We start from the raw sequence: 18286 nt of genomic DNA on the forward strand, positions 1-18286 counted from the left end.
CTTCCAAAAGTGCTTCTGAATTAGCACACTACATGTACCTGAGCATTGAATGAGGGCAGTCACATCATCCCTTAGCAGCAATGGAGACTTTTGTGTGCGTGTGTGTGGTGCTGGGGATTGAACCCAGGGCCTCATGCATGTGAGGCAGTCATTCTACAAACTAAGATATATCCCCAGCCCAGCACTAGATACTTTTGTTTTTGTTTTGGTTTTTATTATGCTGGAGATTGAACCCATGGTCTTACGCAGGCTAGATAAGTACTCTACAACTGAGCTATAACCCAGCCCCTTGGACTACTTCTTGAAGGTGTTAACTTTTGTAATTCCTTTAGAAACTTGCATAGTATCTAGTATGAAGTTTGTCCTCGGTAAATATGCTTTGCAGGAGTAAGTGAAGAGTTGCAAGAATCACGATGACTGGTGTAGCATGCCTGTTATCCCAGTGATTTGGGAGACTGAGACAGGAAGATCAAAAGTTCAGCCCAGTCTGGGAAACTTAGCAAGGTCTTGCCTCCAAATTTACTAAAAAAAAAAAAAAAGAAAAGAAAAAAGTCTGCAGCTGTACCTTAGTAGTAGAGTGCCCCTGGGTTCAATCCTCAGTACTGAGGTTAAAAATAATAATAGGGCTGGGGTTGTGGGTTCAGTGGTAGAGTGCTCGCCTAGCGCATGTGAGGTCCTAGGTTCCACCCTCAGCACCACATAAAAACAAATAAATAAAACAAAGGTATTGTGTCCAACTACAGCTAAAAAATAAATATGTAAAATAATAATAGTGATAAAAGAAATGAAAAGAAAGAACAAAAGGTGTTGTTTGGGAGGCTGAGGCAGAAAGAATGTGAGTTCAAGATCAGTGTGGGAGCCAGCATGGTGGAACACATCTGTAATCCCAGCGGCTCAGGAGGCTAAGGCAAGAACATCTTGAGTTCAAGTTCAAAGCCAGCTTCAGTAAAAGTGAGGTGCTAAACAACTCAGTGAGACCCTGCATCTGATAAAATACAAAATAGGGTTGGGGATGTGGCTCAGTGATAGAGTACCCCTGAGTTCAATCCCTGGCACAAAAAAAAAAAAAAAAAAAAAATCAGCCTGGGGCAACACAACAAAACTCTGTCTCAAAAATAAATAAATAAATTTTAAAAGAGAAATAATGGTGATGACACTAATGATGATGTCAACCATTCAGATAAATCTAGTGTGCAACTGTGACTGTGGGCTGTGGGCCAGGGGCCAGGTACATTACCACAGTGGAGCTCAAGGCTGGGGGGTTCCTAGGGAGATGACAAGTGCCTTCTGCATGGAGACCAAGCCATCGCTGTCACTGTGATTATTTCTGCCATTGTTGCTGGTGTTATGCTACAGGATGGCAGGTGCCAGCAGCAAGTTGGCTTCCCGCATTTCCTCATGGCAGAGGCATCAGGGAAGCAAATGCTCCTCAAAGTTGAGCAGCACAGAGGCCAAATGGAGGCTGGGCTTTCAGCCTGGAGTCGCAGGAATCCAAGTATCCGTTCTGGAGCTGGGGCACATTTGCATTTTAGTCTTGTCTCCAAGGGCCTTGATATATTAGGAGTTGGGTGTAGAGAAGTGGGGTGCTATGGGGGACGAAGCCATTAGATTAAAGGGCCCTGAGCAGAAGATTCATCAACTTTCATTGGATCAGAGCCCAATGGGGGACTTAGAAGTGTGTTCCACATGGAAGTTGTGTTTGGCATGAGAATGGAAGGGGACAGGTAAGGCAGAGATTAACAGGGTCTTGAATTCCTTTGTGGTCCCAAACCCTGGGAGGAGGCATGCCAGGCTTCCTGACTCTGTATAATCTCCTTGGGGATCAGAAATCAGAATGCACAAATGATACTTCTGGTGTGTGTGCAGAATCCTTATAAGTCCTCTGTGACTTTTTCTAAAGGATCTCAGAATTACCATATTGAATGATAACAGACTTCCTATGTGAATGGAATTTGCTAAAAGTCATTAGGTCCATTCTCCTGCCTCTGGGTAAGAATTTGGAACAATTACAGATAATAAATGACTGTTGTTTGTCAGTGATGTGCTTGGTGCAGTCGGTTTCAGACAGTATAAGGTAGCAACAGTTCAGTTCCACTCGGGCTGTCAGTTCCAGTGGGACCTCCAAGGAGAATATTGGGGTTTTGGCCATTGGCAGAGATGATTGCACTGTCCCTGGAGATGATGCAAAGAGTAGGAAGGTGTCATTTGTCTGAAAGTCCCTGAGATGCCAGAACTTATTGCCAAAGACACCAGCCAGTCCCAGAGTTTGTATTCTAGGCCAAAAACTCACCCCAAGGATGATGGCAGAGGGGCGGCAAAGAGATTTTCTACAAGAGGTCATCCCCGCCCCCGTCGAGTGGAGAAGCTAAATCTTGGAATGCAAGACATAGTTATAAAGTGTATTGAATCTCTGGGTCTCTGATTTTCAGTTCTACCTCTTCCCTAGCACTGGCTCCATTCCAAAGCTTTCTCACTGAAAGCCAGTGTTCCTTTTCCTGGATTTATAAGTGGGGAGGCAGGAGAGACAATTTGAAATTAAAGCAGGTTTTTGTCTTACCTGGCTCGCTCTCTCTCTCTCTCTAAGACTCTACTTCTAGTACTTGGGTATGCTGGGCCAGGAAAGATGTTACATTCCAGACTATTAATTTCAAATCTAGACAGTTCATTCGTTTATATTACCCCGAACATACCTCGTCCATCCTTGACCATCTCCTTTGCCCTGTTTCTTCAGTGGAGGCTTCAACAGGCTTCCTTCCTTCTTCCACACTTTGGTTTGGTACCCTTCATTTCCTCTGGCCTGACCTCCCTCTGGTTGGAACTTTTCTATAAGAGACTTCCTTCTGATATATCATTGGAACCTCACACACTCATAGACAGATCTAATGAACAGTTCTTACAGACATTACTTGACCCTTTCATAATTTTGGGAAAGCTCTGGAGCTTGAATAGCAACCTTCACAGACAGTGGATAATAATAAGTGATAATAATATGTATGCAATGCTTACTATATGCCAGGCACTAGGCTAAGCACTTTGTTGTATCTTGCTTCACCTTCACAACCATTCTGTGATATAAGTATTGTCATGATCACCACCCCCACTTTATATAAAATTAAACTGAGTCTCAAAAAAGTTGAACATCTTGCTCAAGATCTCCCAACTTGTGAATGGTAGAGTCTGACTTCAAACTCAAGCTTGTGCAAGTCCGATGGCCCATGCTTGTAATCCCAGTAGCTTGAGAGACTGAAACAGGAGGAATGAAAGTTCAAAGTCAGTCTCAGCAATTTAGATAGACTCTAAGCAATTAAAGAGACCCTGTCTCAAAATGGAAAATGAACAAAGGGCTGAGGATGTGGCTCAGTGGTTAAGTATCCCTGATACCAAAAAAAAAAATTCAAGGGGCTGCCATTGTGGCTCAATGGCAGAGTGCTTTCCTCATTCGTGTGAGGCTGAGTTCGATCCTTAGCACCACATAAAATGAATAAATAAAAAAAATAAAGATATCATGTTCATCTACAACTAAAAATGAATTTTTTTAAAAATTCAAGTTTGGGGGCTGGGGATGTGGCTCAAGCGGTAGCGCGCTCGCCTGGCATGCGTGTGGCCCGGGTTCGATCCTCAGCACCACATACAAAGATGTTGTGTCCGCCGAAAACTAAAAAATAAATATTAAAGTTCTCTCTCTCTCTCTCTTAAAAAAAAAAAATTCAAGTTTGTTTTATATATTGTGCAAATTGTGTGTGTGTGTGTGTGTGTGTGTGTGTATTTTGTTGTTATTGTTTTGGTTTTTTTTTTTTTTTTTTTTTTGGTGCTGGGAATTAAACCCAGGGGTTCTCAACTACTGAGCTACATCACAAGGCCTTTCTGTTTTTTATTTTGAGACAGGGTCTTGCTAGACACTGAGGGCTTTGCCAAGTTGCTGAGGCAGTCCTCAAACTTGCAGTCCTTCTGCTTCAGTTTCCTGAATCACTGGGACCACAGGCATGTGTCACCACACCTGGCTTTGCATAGACTTTTAACTACCATGCTGTATTGTCTAAGTTGGAGTTATTGAATTTTCTGGAACATGACAAGCATGTTCCACATGGCAATCATAGAGACAATTTTATGCATCACAAAGAGGAATGTGTTTGGAAGACAGATTTTTGACTTAATGCAGAAAGTGCAAAATAGAAACGCAATGAGGAAAGGATGAACATCTAGACTAAAGTAAAAACACACACCACGGAGGGCAGAGACATAAAGAAATGTGCTTTGTAGAAAAGGGAGGGCCTGGGATTTATGTACAAAATACCTACAAAGAAGATTTAGAAATGCTGCTCATGGGCTGAGGATGCGGCTCAATAGTGGAGTGCACACTTGGGGTATACAAGGACCTGGTTTCAATCCCCCACCCCAAAAAGGAAAAATTTTTTTTTACTTTATGTGTTTGAGCACCAATAGAATATGGCAAAAAACCAAAGTTGAGGTATTTTACCCAATCAGGGTGGATGACCCCAGAAACGCCACTAAGACTGAATAGAATGGGACATCTGACATGAGTAAGGAAGAGAGTGTTTATACAAAATGGGCTTAATAAGGCCAAAACCTTGGAAGATCTGGGGCCTTTCCTGGAGGGGCAAGTAGCCTATGTCAGATGCAATCAAGGAGGTTAAGCATGTTGGGCACAGTGGTGCAAGCATATAATTCCAGCTTGAGAAGTTGAGGCAGGAGGATTACAAGATCAAGGGCACCCTGGACAACTTAGCAAGATCCTGTCTCAAAGTAAAAAATAAATAAATAAAAAGGGCTGGAGATGTAGCTCAGTAGTAGAGTATCCCTGATTTAAATCTCCAGTACTGGAAAAAAAACAGGTAAATTAACATTAAAAGGTGAAGCCAAGCAAAATAAATAAAACCCTGGGAGAAGACCAGCAGATAAACTTCCAGATGGATCAATGGTTGGCCCAAAAGGGTGAAGCTAAACTCACTGAGGGTCCAATCAGAAGATGCCAAGAAAAGTGGTTATGATTGGTAGAAGCAGATGGAGCAGTAGAAATGGAATCTTGAAGAGGAAGATGGTCATTCAATCAACCATGATTCTGGTGAATGGCTACTTTGGAAGGGCTGGCTTGCATCTATCTGGCAATGGAAAGATGTACTTTGTTCAAAATGCATCTTCTAGAAGTGGGTATAAACTATAAGCAAAGAAAATATAACTGTAATAGGCATATTAAAATGTAAGAAATGGCACATTTTTCAACATTTCACAAATGTTAGTGAAGTCCTCACTTCCTCTGTTTAGCAAGAGAATTGATTTCAGAATATTTTGCAGGGGCTATCCCTTTGCCTAAGGTTACACAAAAATCCTGAACAATGTATGCTGGCTTGGATTGCTTTTCCTAGGAGCAGAGTCTGAGACAAGGATTCTTGTTCAAGGAATTTACTGGAGAATTTCTGGAGGAAAGGGGCGAGAGAATCAGAATGGGACAGGGAGCAAAAAGCTGGCAAGAATGTGATCTTAGATGATTTTACAAGAAAACTCACATGGGACCACAGATTTAATTCCCCACTGAGGCAAGAGAGTCAGTCTTTTGCATCCTTGTGTCAATTAGTTATTGATCAAAGTGGAATGAAGTCTCACAGATGAAAAGGATGATGATTCTTCAGAAGATGGGGAAACTGAAATGTCAGCTGACAGGTGGGGGGTAGTGTACTGACATCTACCACAGTCCGCGGCTTGCACCAATCAGATGTTTGCTTCTCACATTAAATTCACTCGAAGTACAGCTTCTCCTGGATTCTGGTTGGTCACAGTTTCTGAGAAAATGTACAAAAGAAGTGTTTTTGGAATGCAATATATTCTCTGCTGCTGCATGTGGTTCTGAGACGTAATTGATACTCCTCATGTATTTCATTTACCACCCATTTTAGATCTTCCTCCCCACTGACTTGTTTGATGGGTTAATCCACACATTGATTTTTAGAGAGTCTGATCACCTGGTCATCAGACCTTTAGCAGGACTTGATTGCTAAAATTGCCCATTTATAATTCTACTGGGCATGGGTGTACTAAGAGATGTCTCAGTGGATCATCAGAGTGTCAGACATAGTCCTCTCTGCCTGCATTATGTAGCAGCAATCTTATCTCCTCATGATGATCAAGATTAATCTTGCCAAATTGTGCAGTTAACTTATACCCTCTGGACCTGCTCAGACTTGATCCCAGAAATACCATTTCACTTTTTGATGGATTACTGCTGAGCCCACTTGACTTATAATTTGGTGGGTTTCACAGGACCAAATCCAACATGTAAAGGTTAAGTTACCTGGTCATTTAATGATCAGACTATTGGTTTCCAACAGAATGCCATGCCTTTGGGTTTTGAGCTGCAACTCTTCCAATATAGATTAAAAGAGGAGCGGAGGCTGGAACCGCTCAGTGGCAAGAGCACCTGCCTAGCATGTGTGAGGCACTGGGTTCCCTACTTAGCACCACATAAAAATGAAACAAATAGATTAAAAGAAGTCCCATATGACATTTTCTTTGCCAAATATACTTCTAGTAACATATGATCAGCTGAGTCAAATGGTCCAAGTGGCAAGCAGGCTGATGCTGAGGTCTGACGCTGCAGAACACATTCTTGCTTCGGAAACACTCAAAACTAGCAGGCTTCCACATGTCAATAGATGAGACCACCACTCAATAGTTAAAAGAAAAAAAAACTTAATTGATTGCTTACTTAAGTAGTTTACTCTGTGAGAAGAGAAGACTGCCACTCTTAGGGTTTGGGGACAGCATAGAATTCAGGAACTGGTGGATTTCCAGAAGCATGAGTGGGATGATGTAATCTCTAAAAGTCTGGTTACTATGATGGGACTGTTGATGGGCATTTCGAATTATGTTCACTGGAACATGTCAAATCCTGATTGGCTGACAAGGAGTTGTCACTAAGTGGTTGACTTTCAAAAGCATGTTTACTGATTTTTTTTCCTAGATGGACACAATATCTTTGTTTATTTATTTTTTTGTGGTGCTGAAGATCAAACCCAGTGCCCCACATGTGCTAGGCAAGTGCTCTACCACTGAGCTACAACCCCAGCCCTGATGTATTTTGTTGATTGATTAAAAGGTTTTAAGTCTCTGGTAATTCATTGTTAACAAGGTTATAGAATTCCCATTTATTGATTAGATGGGTTTGCAGATTCCAGCTTGTTACAATGACTTCAGAAAACAACCTTTTCATAAGAGTATGGAAACATTTAAATTCTTAGTTTTTCTTTTTGGTCTTCACTCAGCCAAAGGCTACAGGAGAGGCCGACAAGAATTATCTAAATATTTACCATTATTGTTGATTTCCCTTGAAGATGAAATTTCATTTGGAAAGGATTGATTTGTACATTAAGTGTCGATCAGGATGATTTAATCCTGCTTTTTGTCTTTGAGTCATAAATTGAATCATTTATTGGGACGGTGGCCGTGTAGATGCATATGAGACTCTTAGATAATAAATTTTAAGCAAATGTGAGAAAATAAGAATAATTGGAAATATAAGAAAAGTTTAAAGGCATCTTGGGCATTGGACCCAAGATTTCTCAAGCTTAACCAAGAATATATTTCAAAAAACTCTTTGAATCTACTTTAGATAGCTAGCTTGTATGTTCTTTCAGTTTAGATGTAAACTGGGGCTGGGGATGTGGCTCAAGCAGTATTGTGCTCGCCTGGCATGCGTGTGTCGCTGGGTTTGATCCTCAGCACCACATACAAATAAAGATGTTGTGTCCGCCGAAAACTAAAAATAAATATTAAAAACTCTCTCTCTCTCTTTAAAAAAATAATAAAATAATAGATGTAAACTGTTCCATTTCACCTGCAGTGTTAATATAAGTATGAAGTTAGGGGTTGGATTTTGTGCACCTATTATATAAAATTTGAACCTCTCATAAATTTGTTTTCCCATTCTGTAACAGAGGTCTTTGCCTAAGGACTTTAGACATAGCAGCTTGTTAGTATGAAAACCTGCCAAAAAATTTATTTTAGTTTTTATAATATTTATTTTATTGTGGGTCTCTGGCTTTTTCAACAGCAAATTCCTTGAGTAGCATCAAGGCATTAAGCCTATTGATGCATATGTTTGCTTTCTTGTTTTTGCCAATTTGACATGCCTTGATAGGGTCACACTTCAGTCATTTGAATTGATTTGGTTTAGGTTAAGGAAATGAATTCTACAGGAGACTATGTTATTGCGAGAAAATTAATGTAGCCCACAGGCAATACCATTATTGTATACTACTGCCTTGTCCATGTGAATGTAAACTGCTTCTGATTGTCCTTCCTGAATGATATGGAAAATAATGCATTATCAGGTTAGTGGTTGCAAACAACATACCCAAGATTGTATCACTCTCCTCTCACGAAAGAAGCAAATCCAATATAGCAGATACAATGTAGGCTATTGCTTAGTTAAATTTGCAGTAGTCCACTGTCATCTGTACTAATCCATCCAGTCTTTGCTTTGGGCCACGGGTTATGATGGGGCAACCACCAACCATTGTATCCTTCAAATAGTTGAGGGTGACATTAATTTCTGTCAACCTGCCCCCTTCCCTCTTAGTCTGTTTTATGTTGCCACTACAGAATATCTCATATTGGATTAATTGAGGGTCTGCATCTAGCGAGGGTCTTCTTGCTGCATCATAGCATGGTGGAAGGCATCACATGGGCTTTTACAACAAACCCACTGTAGTTATGACAAATACACTCCTGTGATAGTGACAATTAATCCATTTATAAGAGCATAGCCCTCATGACCTTTTAGAAGTCCCACCTTTCAACATTGTTACCTTGGGGGTTAAGCTACAGGCGTGTAATTGTGGGGACACATTCCAACCATAGCACCCCCAATACAATATTGTTTTAAAAATAGCTTTAGTGAGATATAATTCACAATACTATCCACTTATGATCTGAGTTTTGACATATGTATGTGCCTGTGAAACCATAACCGCAATCAAGATAATGAACATATTCATCCTCCTCTGAAATTTCTTCATGCCCATTGCATCTCTTTATCTGATCTCTCCCTATCCCTTTCATCCCCAGGCAACCACAGATTTCTCTTCTGTCACTATAGATTAATTTGCATTTCTAGAATTTTATATAAACGGAATCATACAGTGTATACTCTTTGTGCCTGACTTTTTCACTGGGCATAATTATTTTGAGGTTTATCCATGTTGTGTGCATCAATAGTTCATTTGTCTTTTTGCTGAGTAGTATTCCGTCGTATTAATATGCCACAATGTGTTATCCATTGACCTGATCCTGAGCATGACTCCCTTCCTCCCTATTTCAGTTTTTGGCTCTTACAAATAAAGCTGTTATTAACATTCATGTGCAAGTCATTGTGTGTCTTTAAATTTAAAGTGGATACCTTGTAGACCGCCTAATATTGGGTTTTGCTTTTTCATCTTACCTGACAATTTCTGGCCTTCAATGGATATGTTTGGATCATTTATATTTACGCGACTATTCATATGGCTGGGTTGCAATCTATCATCTCACTATTTGCTTCCTAATTGTCCCTTATGCTTTTTAAAAAAAAAAAAACAAAAAACAATATTGTTGTATTTTCTATACCTTTATTTTATTTATTTATATGTGGTGCTGAAGATGGAACCCAGTGCCTCACGCATGCTAGGTAAGCACTCTACCACTGAGCCATAACCCCTGTCCCCTTATGCTTTTTGTTCTCTTTTTCTTCATTTGTTTGTTTGTTTTGGATTGAGTATGTTATTCCATTTTGTATTTTCTATTAGCTCATTAGCCATAATGATTTGTGGTAGAATTTTAGTGGTTGGGTTCTTTTGGATACATCTTTTACTTATCACTGTCTGTCTTCGTGAACTGGCATCGTATCTCATGTATAGAGTAACAACTTTATAGCAGTGTATTCCAATTTCTTCCCCCACCTCCTCCCTTTGTGCTTTAGTTGTCCTGTATTCTGCTTCTGAATATGTTAGAAATACTGAAATGTCTTATTTTTTGCCTTAAACATTTTTATCCTATAAATACATATACACCATAAAAAACAAAGCCTTTATTTATATCTAGCCACATATCTTCTCATTTCCAGAGATCTTTCTGTAGATCTAGATTTTCATCTGGTATAATTCTCTTCCCGTCTCTGGGACTTTCTTGCAGTGCAGGACTTCTAGTCATGATTTTCCCCATAGCTTTTCTTTGACCCAAATGCCTTTTGAAAAGAAAAGAATAAAATTCTGGGTTCAGATTTTATTAAACACTGATGTTTCTCTTCTGTCTCCTGGATTTTATTGTTTCTGACAAGATGTCTCATGCCATCCACATTTCTTGGTACTCTGTTAATAATGGGACTTTTTTCTGGCTGCTTTTAAGGCTTTCTTTTTTACTACTGGTTTTCAGCAATTTGATTATGATGTGGATCTGTGTAGCCTGTTTCATGTTTCTGGTGATTGGGGATTGTCTAAATTCTTAGATGCGTTAGTTCGTATTTTTCATCTAATTTGAAAACTTAATTTCCTTTTTGCAGTATTGGGGGTTGAGCCCAGGGATACTCTACCACTGAGCTACATCCCAAATCCTTTTTATTTTTTTATTTTGAGAAAGGGTCTCATTTAGTCGCTGAGACTATCCTTGAACTTGTGATCATCCTTCCTCAGCCTCTCCAGTACCTGGAATTACAGGCATGTGCTACAGTGACTGGCCCAATTTGGAAACTTTTTGCTATTTTTAAAATTTCTGTCTCCTTCTTTCCTTTGGGACTTTAATTATATTATATTAGGACATTTTATCTTGACCCATATCTTAGTGATTCACTTTTATTTCTGTTTCCAATCTTTTTCTCTCTGTTCCATTTTGGTAGTTTCTATGTGATATTTTTGATACACTATAGTGGTTGGAATTGGGCTTCCCCTTGGCACTTTATACTACAATATTTCTTATTCTAGAGCAAGGATTGTATGTGAGGTTTCTGCCAATAGTTAAGCATGTCTACTTTAATCATATATTTAGTAACCAAGGAAGTAACCACCGGTTACTTGAATCTCTGAACCTAATGTCTCCATCAGGAAAGGAGCCTGAACTTGGCCTCTATTTGTTATCTGATCCACATAAACCTTAATCTAAGTGGGGAGTCATGAAGGCTCTTCGAGGTCTTAGGTATAAAAATTGACTTGGATCCTATATGCTAAGCCCTTAAAAATCTGGGTATTCCCTTCTCTTTGTTGCCTGAAATGACTATATAATCCTTGGGGAATAACTAAGGAACTAAATACTAAATGTATTTGTCCTTATGTTTTAGAATCTTTGGGGGAGGACTAGTATTCCTTTAATTGGTAGGTTCTAGGTCTTAAAACTTGCATGGGTTTGGACATTTGACAAGTGATTGCAACTTTCTATTGAGGTGACTTTCCTCTGCCTTCCAGTTTATTCTTGACCTATTTGATGATATGTATGTTAAGTAATACCTGGCTACCCATCTATCATGCCTCTAGGAAAACTAAGTTCTTTATGACATCTCTTGATCCTGCAGGCCAAGAGCCCCTCACTGCCATGCTTACTTTGCTGGTCATTGAAAGAATTACAGCTATCTTGTTTTTGAAGCCTCTGTGCTGGTGTTCTGTGTCTGTTTTTCTGTTGCTATAACAAAAAAATCTGAGACCCAGTAACTTATAATCAATAGAATTTATTTGACTTACAGCTCAGGAGATTGGAAAGTCCAAGAGCATGGCATTGGCATCTGCTTGACATCTGGTGAGTACCTTCTTGCTGCATGGTAATGTATTATAATGCACATGATGGAGGGCATCATATGGTGAGATAGAACAAGTGCACTAGCCTGGATTTCTTTCATTTTTCTTACAAGTCATCAGTGCCATCATGGGGTCCCACCCTCATGATCTCATCTAATTGTAATTACCAACCAAAGGTGCCACTTCAAATACTATCAATGAATGATCCTCTGTGCCCCCATAAAGCACATGATTGGTTGGTGGGTTTCTGAAATGACTAGACCAATTTTAGCGTGTTCACTTCAGAGTCTGTTAATATTTTTCTCCACAATTTGCCAATGCAATTTTTTGGTTTCTTTATTTTGTTTAAGGCAAATTATTGCTTTTAAAAAACTTCCCAGTGTAATTTCAGTGGCATATTAAAACCATATCTTGGGGGTCCTTGTGGAAATTATTATTTCTTGTGTGTATTAGTATTGGTCAGGGTTCTGTAGCAAGCTGAATCAACATATATACATACACATATGTATGATTATAAAAAGGAGATTTATTAGATTATTTTACAGGGTGAGAAGCTGGATAGTCCCACAGTGGCCATCTGCAACTGGAGAGAAGGAGAAGCGGGTGTGGGGGAACAAGATATAGTCCCAAGGGCATCCCGCCCCCAGTCATGCCCCTCCTGCCTACAGTTATCACCCTGCACATTAGTCCTTTCAAATTATTAATCCATTAGAGGGATAAATACACTGATGAGGTTACAGCTCTCATAATCTAATAATTTTGCTTCTGAATATTTCTGCATTAACACAGGAGTTTTGGGGGTGACACCTCATATCCAAATCATAACACTGGGACATTGGTGCCAAGTCGGTAAAGGAGAAAGAAAGAGGGCATCAATAGCATCCAATATATTAACTGCCCTGAAATTTTGGCATGTACTTCTCATCTCCAATCTACCTTGTTCCAACCCTATTGTCTATATTGACAAGGTCTTTTGAGTATGAACTATGTTGATGTTTTCATCTCAAGTTGAACTTAGGGGTCTCACTAAGGTTACCCTTCCATTTTATGGCCACATTACATAACAACATGGTCTCTTTCATTTGTTTGTTTGTTTCTTTTTCTTTTTTTTCAATACTTGGGAATGAATCCAGTGGCATTTAACCACTGAGCCACATCCCCAGCCCTTTTTATTTTGAGACAGGGTCTCACTAAGTTTCTAAGGCTGAATTTGAACTTGCTATTCTCCTGCCTCAGCTTCCCGAGTTGCTGGGATTACAGGTGTGTGCCTTGGTGCCTGGCAGACTTAGTCATTCTTTATTAAGTTCCCGCCAAACTCCCCAGTGCTTATAAGGGAATAAGATGTGTTTCCTTATATTTACCAACCAAACTTGCATCATTTTCCCATCTCAAGAAAATACAAATCAGATCTCCTTCTGAATGTCTCTTTTGTAAATAAGGAAAGGATGTTCAGGGAGACTAACTGAACTTTACATCAAGGTTGAAAGAGGTAGAGCTGAACTCTGATTTGAGTGGTGATTTTCAGTCTTCCCACTACATCTGGGGTTAGCAATCTATGCCCATGGGCCAGAGCCATTTCCCTGCTTTCCTGACCTGTTTTATAAATCAAGTTTATTGAAATGAATCTATGCTTTATTTTTTTTTCCATTTCCATTCCTTTGAAAGGACACTGGAGTTTATTCAACCTGTTGGAAAGGATTAAGAATAAGTCCAATGCAAAAATCCTCAATAAAATTCTGGCGAATTGGATACAAAGGCACATCAAAAAAATTGTGCACCATGATCAAGTAGGATTCATCCCTGGGATGCAAGGATGGTTCAATATACGGAAATCAATAAATGTTATTCACCACATCAATAGACTTAAAGATAAGAACCATATGATCATCTCGATAGATGCAGAAAAAGCATTCGACAAAGTACAGCATCCCTTTATGTTCAAAACATTAGAAAAACTAGGGATAACAGGAACTTACCTCGACATTGTAAAAGCTATCTATGCTAAGCCTCAGGCTAGCATCATTCTGAATGGAGAAAAATTGAAGGCATTCCCTCTAAAATCTGGAACAAGACAGGGATGCCCTCTATCACCACTGCTATTCAATATAGTTCTCAAAACACTGACCAGAGCAATTAGACAGACGAAAGAAATTAAAGGCATAAAAATAGGAGAAGAAGAACTTAAATTATCACTATTTGCGGATGACATGATTCTATACCTAGAAGACCCAAAAGGGTCTACAAAAAAACTACTAGAACTAATAAATGAATTCAGCAAATTGGCAGGATATAAAATCAACACGCATAAATCAAAGGCATTTCTGTATATCAGCGACAAAACTTCTGAAATGGAAATGAGGAAAAACACTCCATTCACAATATCCTCAAAAAAAATAAAATACTTGGGAATCAACCTAACAAAAGAGGTGAAAGATTTATACAACGAAAACTACATAACCCTAAAAAGAGAAGTAGAAGAAGATCTTAGAAGATGGAAAAATATACCCTGTTCATGGATAGGCAGAACTAACATCATCAAAATGGCGATATTACCAAAAGTTCTCTATAGGTTTAATGCAATGCCAATCAAAATCCCAAAGGCATTTCTTGTAGAAATAGATAAAGCAATCATGAATTCATATGGAAAAATAAAAGACCCAGAAGAGGAAAGGAATTCTAAGCAGGAAGTGTGAATCAGGCGGTATAGCGATACCAGATTTCAAACTATATTACAGAGCAATAGTAACAAAAACAGCATGGTACTGGTACCAAAACAGGCAGGTGGACTAATGGTACAGAATAGAGGACACAGAGACTAATCCACAAAGTTACAACTATCTTATATTTGATAAAGGGGCTAAAAGCATGCAATGGAGGAAGGATAGCATCTTCAACAAATGGTGTTGGGAAAACTGGAAATCCATATGCAACAAAATGAAACTGAATCCCCTCCTCTCACCATGCACAAAAGTTAACTCAAAATGGATCAAGGAGCTTGATATCAAATCAGAGACTCTGCGTCTGATAGAAGAAAAAGTCGGCTCCGATCTACATATTATGGGGTCGGGCTCCAAATTCCTTAATAGGACACCCATAGCACAAGAGTTAATAACAAGAATCAACAAATGGGACTTACTTAAACTAAAAAGTTTTTTCTCAGCAAGAGAAACAATAAGAGAGGTAAATAGGGAGCCTACATCATGGGAACAAATTTTTACTCCTCACACTTCAGATTGAGCCCTAATACCCAGAGTATACAAAGAACTCAAAAAATTAAACAATAAGATAACAAATAACCCGATCAACAAATGGGCCAAAAACCTGAACAGACACTTCTCAGAGGAGGATATACAATCAATCAACAAGTACATGAAAAAATGCTCACCATCTCTAGCAGTCAGAGAAATGCAAATCAAAACCACCCTAAGATACCATCTCACTCCAGTAAGATTGGCAGCCATTATGAAGTCAAACAACAACAAGTGCTGGCGAGGATGTGGGGAAAAGGGTACTCTTGTACATTGCTGGTGGGACTGCAAATTGGTGCGGCCAATTTGGAAAGCAGTATGAAGATTCCTGGGAAAGCTGGGAATGGAACCACCATTTGACCCAGCTATTGCCCTTCTCGGACTATTCCCTGAAGACCTTAAAAGAGCGTACTACAGGGATACTGCCACATCGATGTTCATAGCAGCACAATTCACAATAGCTAGACTGTGGAACCAACCCAGATGCCCTTCAATAGATGAATGGATAAAAAAAAATGTGGCATTTATACACCATGGAGTATTACACAGCACTAAAAAATGACAAAATCATGGAATTTTCAGGGAAATGGATGGCACTAGAGCAGATTATGCTTAGTGAAGCTAGCCAATCCCTAAAAAGCAAATACCAAATGTCTTCTTTGATATAATGAGAGCAACTAAGAACAGAGCAGGGAGGAAGAGCAGGAAGAAAAGATTAACATTAAACAGAGACATGAGGTGGGAGGGAAAGGGAGAGAAAAGGGAAATTGCATGGAAATGGAGGGAGACCCTCATTGTTATACAAAATTACATATAAGAGGTTGTGGGGGGGGAATGAGAAAATAAACAAGGAGAGAAATGAATTACAGTAGATGGGGTAGAGGGAGAAGATGGGAGGGGAGGGGAGGGGGGATAGTAGAGGATAGGAAAGGTAGCAGAATAAACAGTTACTAATAGGGTATTATATAAAAATGTGGATGTGTAACCTATGTGATTCTGCAATCTGTATTTGGGGTAAAAATGGGAGTTCATAACCCACTTGAATCTAATGTATGAAATATGATATGTCAAGAGCTTTGTAATGTTTTGAACAACCAATAAAAAAAAAAGAAAGGAAAAAAAAGAATAAGTCCAAAGTCCACAGAGATTTTTTATTGCATCATTGAAATATCAAATTGACTCCATGACTGTGTTTCTGTGTCTAGATAACTCTTAGGTCTTATTCATCAGCCTGTGGAACTGTTCCTTTTTCAGAAACATAGATACCATCCAAATTTTTCTGATATCCTTGTTTTTCACTATTGTGGCTTCCATGCTCACTTTTTTAATGTATTGTCTACAGTTGCTTTACACTACAATAGCATCATTGATTAGTGATTACAGATATGGTATGGCCAGCAAAGCTAAAACTATTTACCATTCCTTTACAGAAAATATTGTTTGCTTCATGCTGTTCCAGTGAGCCTCTACAGACTTTTTCTAATTCATGTTCTCCCTTGTCTTAGGTTTATTTGTACAACTAGCACAAGAGGACCACCCAGCCCATGCAGATGGCAGCCCAGGGTCAGACCAGTCTTTCTGCCCTCACATTGGCAGAGGCCTTTGTTATGAAGCCTTTATAGGGTCCAGGGCACTTTTGAGAGTCTGATTAGGAGCTGAAGATGGACCTCGAGCTATATGCTCGGGCTTGGCCTTGGTTTGAGCCTTGGCCTTGGACTGGCAAAGCCTGAGATCCTTGGCAGTATGTGGGTGGGCACATTCCCAGAACTTAGGGTAAACCATATGGGCAAGTCCATTGAGATTGCAGTTGATACCCTTGGGATCTTGGGTTTAACCTCCTTCCCAGGGTCTTGATAGTCTTGGAGGTGTTGACCTTCATCTTCTTCGGTGCTTCTTATTGTGCTTCTTGGCAAAATGCATGTTCCTTAGGAACAAGGGGTGTACCTACTTAAGAAAGTCATGTCTTTGTGATCAAGGTTTCTTGATGGAATTCCTCTGCCATTTTTAGAACTGGTCATATATGATTTGGTTCTTGGGCTTCTCCATGTCTGCACTATAATCCAACGTTTGTCTAAAATAAAATTAAATATAATTATAAAACTAAAATTTTAATTGGAAGAGGGTTTCTCCCTGTTTCTCAGTACAAGTTCAGTCTCAAAAACCCACTTTATACTAACAAGAAGTTAGGGCAGTTCTAGTTTTACTTAACTAGAGGGGGTTTCAAAAGTCCTGGAGAGAAGAGGAAAGATTGTCTGGTGCTTTTAAAAAATTTTATTTTTGTTTTATTTGGTTTTGTTTTGGTATGGGGGGATTGAACCCAGGGGAGCTTTACCACTGACTACATTCCCAAGTTCTTTTTGTTTTTCATTTTAAGACAGGGTCTCACTAAGTTGTTTAGGACCTCACTAAATTGCTGAGGATGGCCTCAAATTTGTGATCCTCCTGCCTTAGCCTTCCTAGTCACTGGGATTACAGGTGTGTACCACCATACCCAGCTTGTTGGATGCTTTAAAAAAAAATAAACAGGGCTGGGGCTGGGGCTAGTGGTAGAGCACCTGCCTGGCACATGGGAGACCCTGGGTTTGATCCTCAGAAAATAAAGATAAACGTATTGTGTCCACCTACAACTAAAATAATACACATTAAAAAAAAAGATTGCAGATCTTCCAATTCAGAGTTTTGTAGCTTTTTAAAAATCCACATGCAACAAAATGAAATTAAAATCCTATCTCTCACCATGTACAAAACTTAACTCAAAATGGATCAAGGACCTAGGAATAAAACCAGAGATCCTGTTGTCTAATAGAAGAAAAAGTAGGCCCTAATTTCCATCTTGTGGGATTAGGCCCCAACTTCCATGATAAGACTCCTATAGGGCTGGGGGTGTGGCTCAAGTGGTAGCGCGCTCGCCTGGCATGCGTGTGGCCTGGGTTCGATCCTCAGCACCACATCCAGACAAAGATGTTGTGTCCGCCAAATACTAAAAAATAAATATTAAAATTCTCTCTCTCTCCCAATCTCTCACTCTCTCTCACTCTTTCTTTAAAAAAAAAAAAAGACTCCTATAGCGTAAGAATTAAAATCAAGAATCAATGAATGGGATAGATTCAAACTAGAAAGTTTTTTCTCAGCAAAAGAAACAATCTGTGAGGTGAATAGAGAGCCTACATCTTAGGAGCAAATTTTTACCCCTCATACATTAGATAGAGCACTAATCTCTAGGGTATATAAAGAACTCAAAAAGCTAAACACCAAAAAAACAAATAA

This window comes from Callospermophilus lateralis, chromosome 7 (assembly GCF_048772815.1).
Source record: "Callospermophilus lateralis isolate mCalLat2 chromosome 7, mCalLat2.hap1, whole genome shotgun sequence".
Taxonomy (NCBI): Eukaryota; Metazoa; Chordata; class Mammalia; order Rodentia; family Sciuridae; genus Callospermophilus; species Callospermophilus lateralis.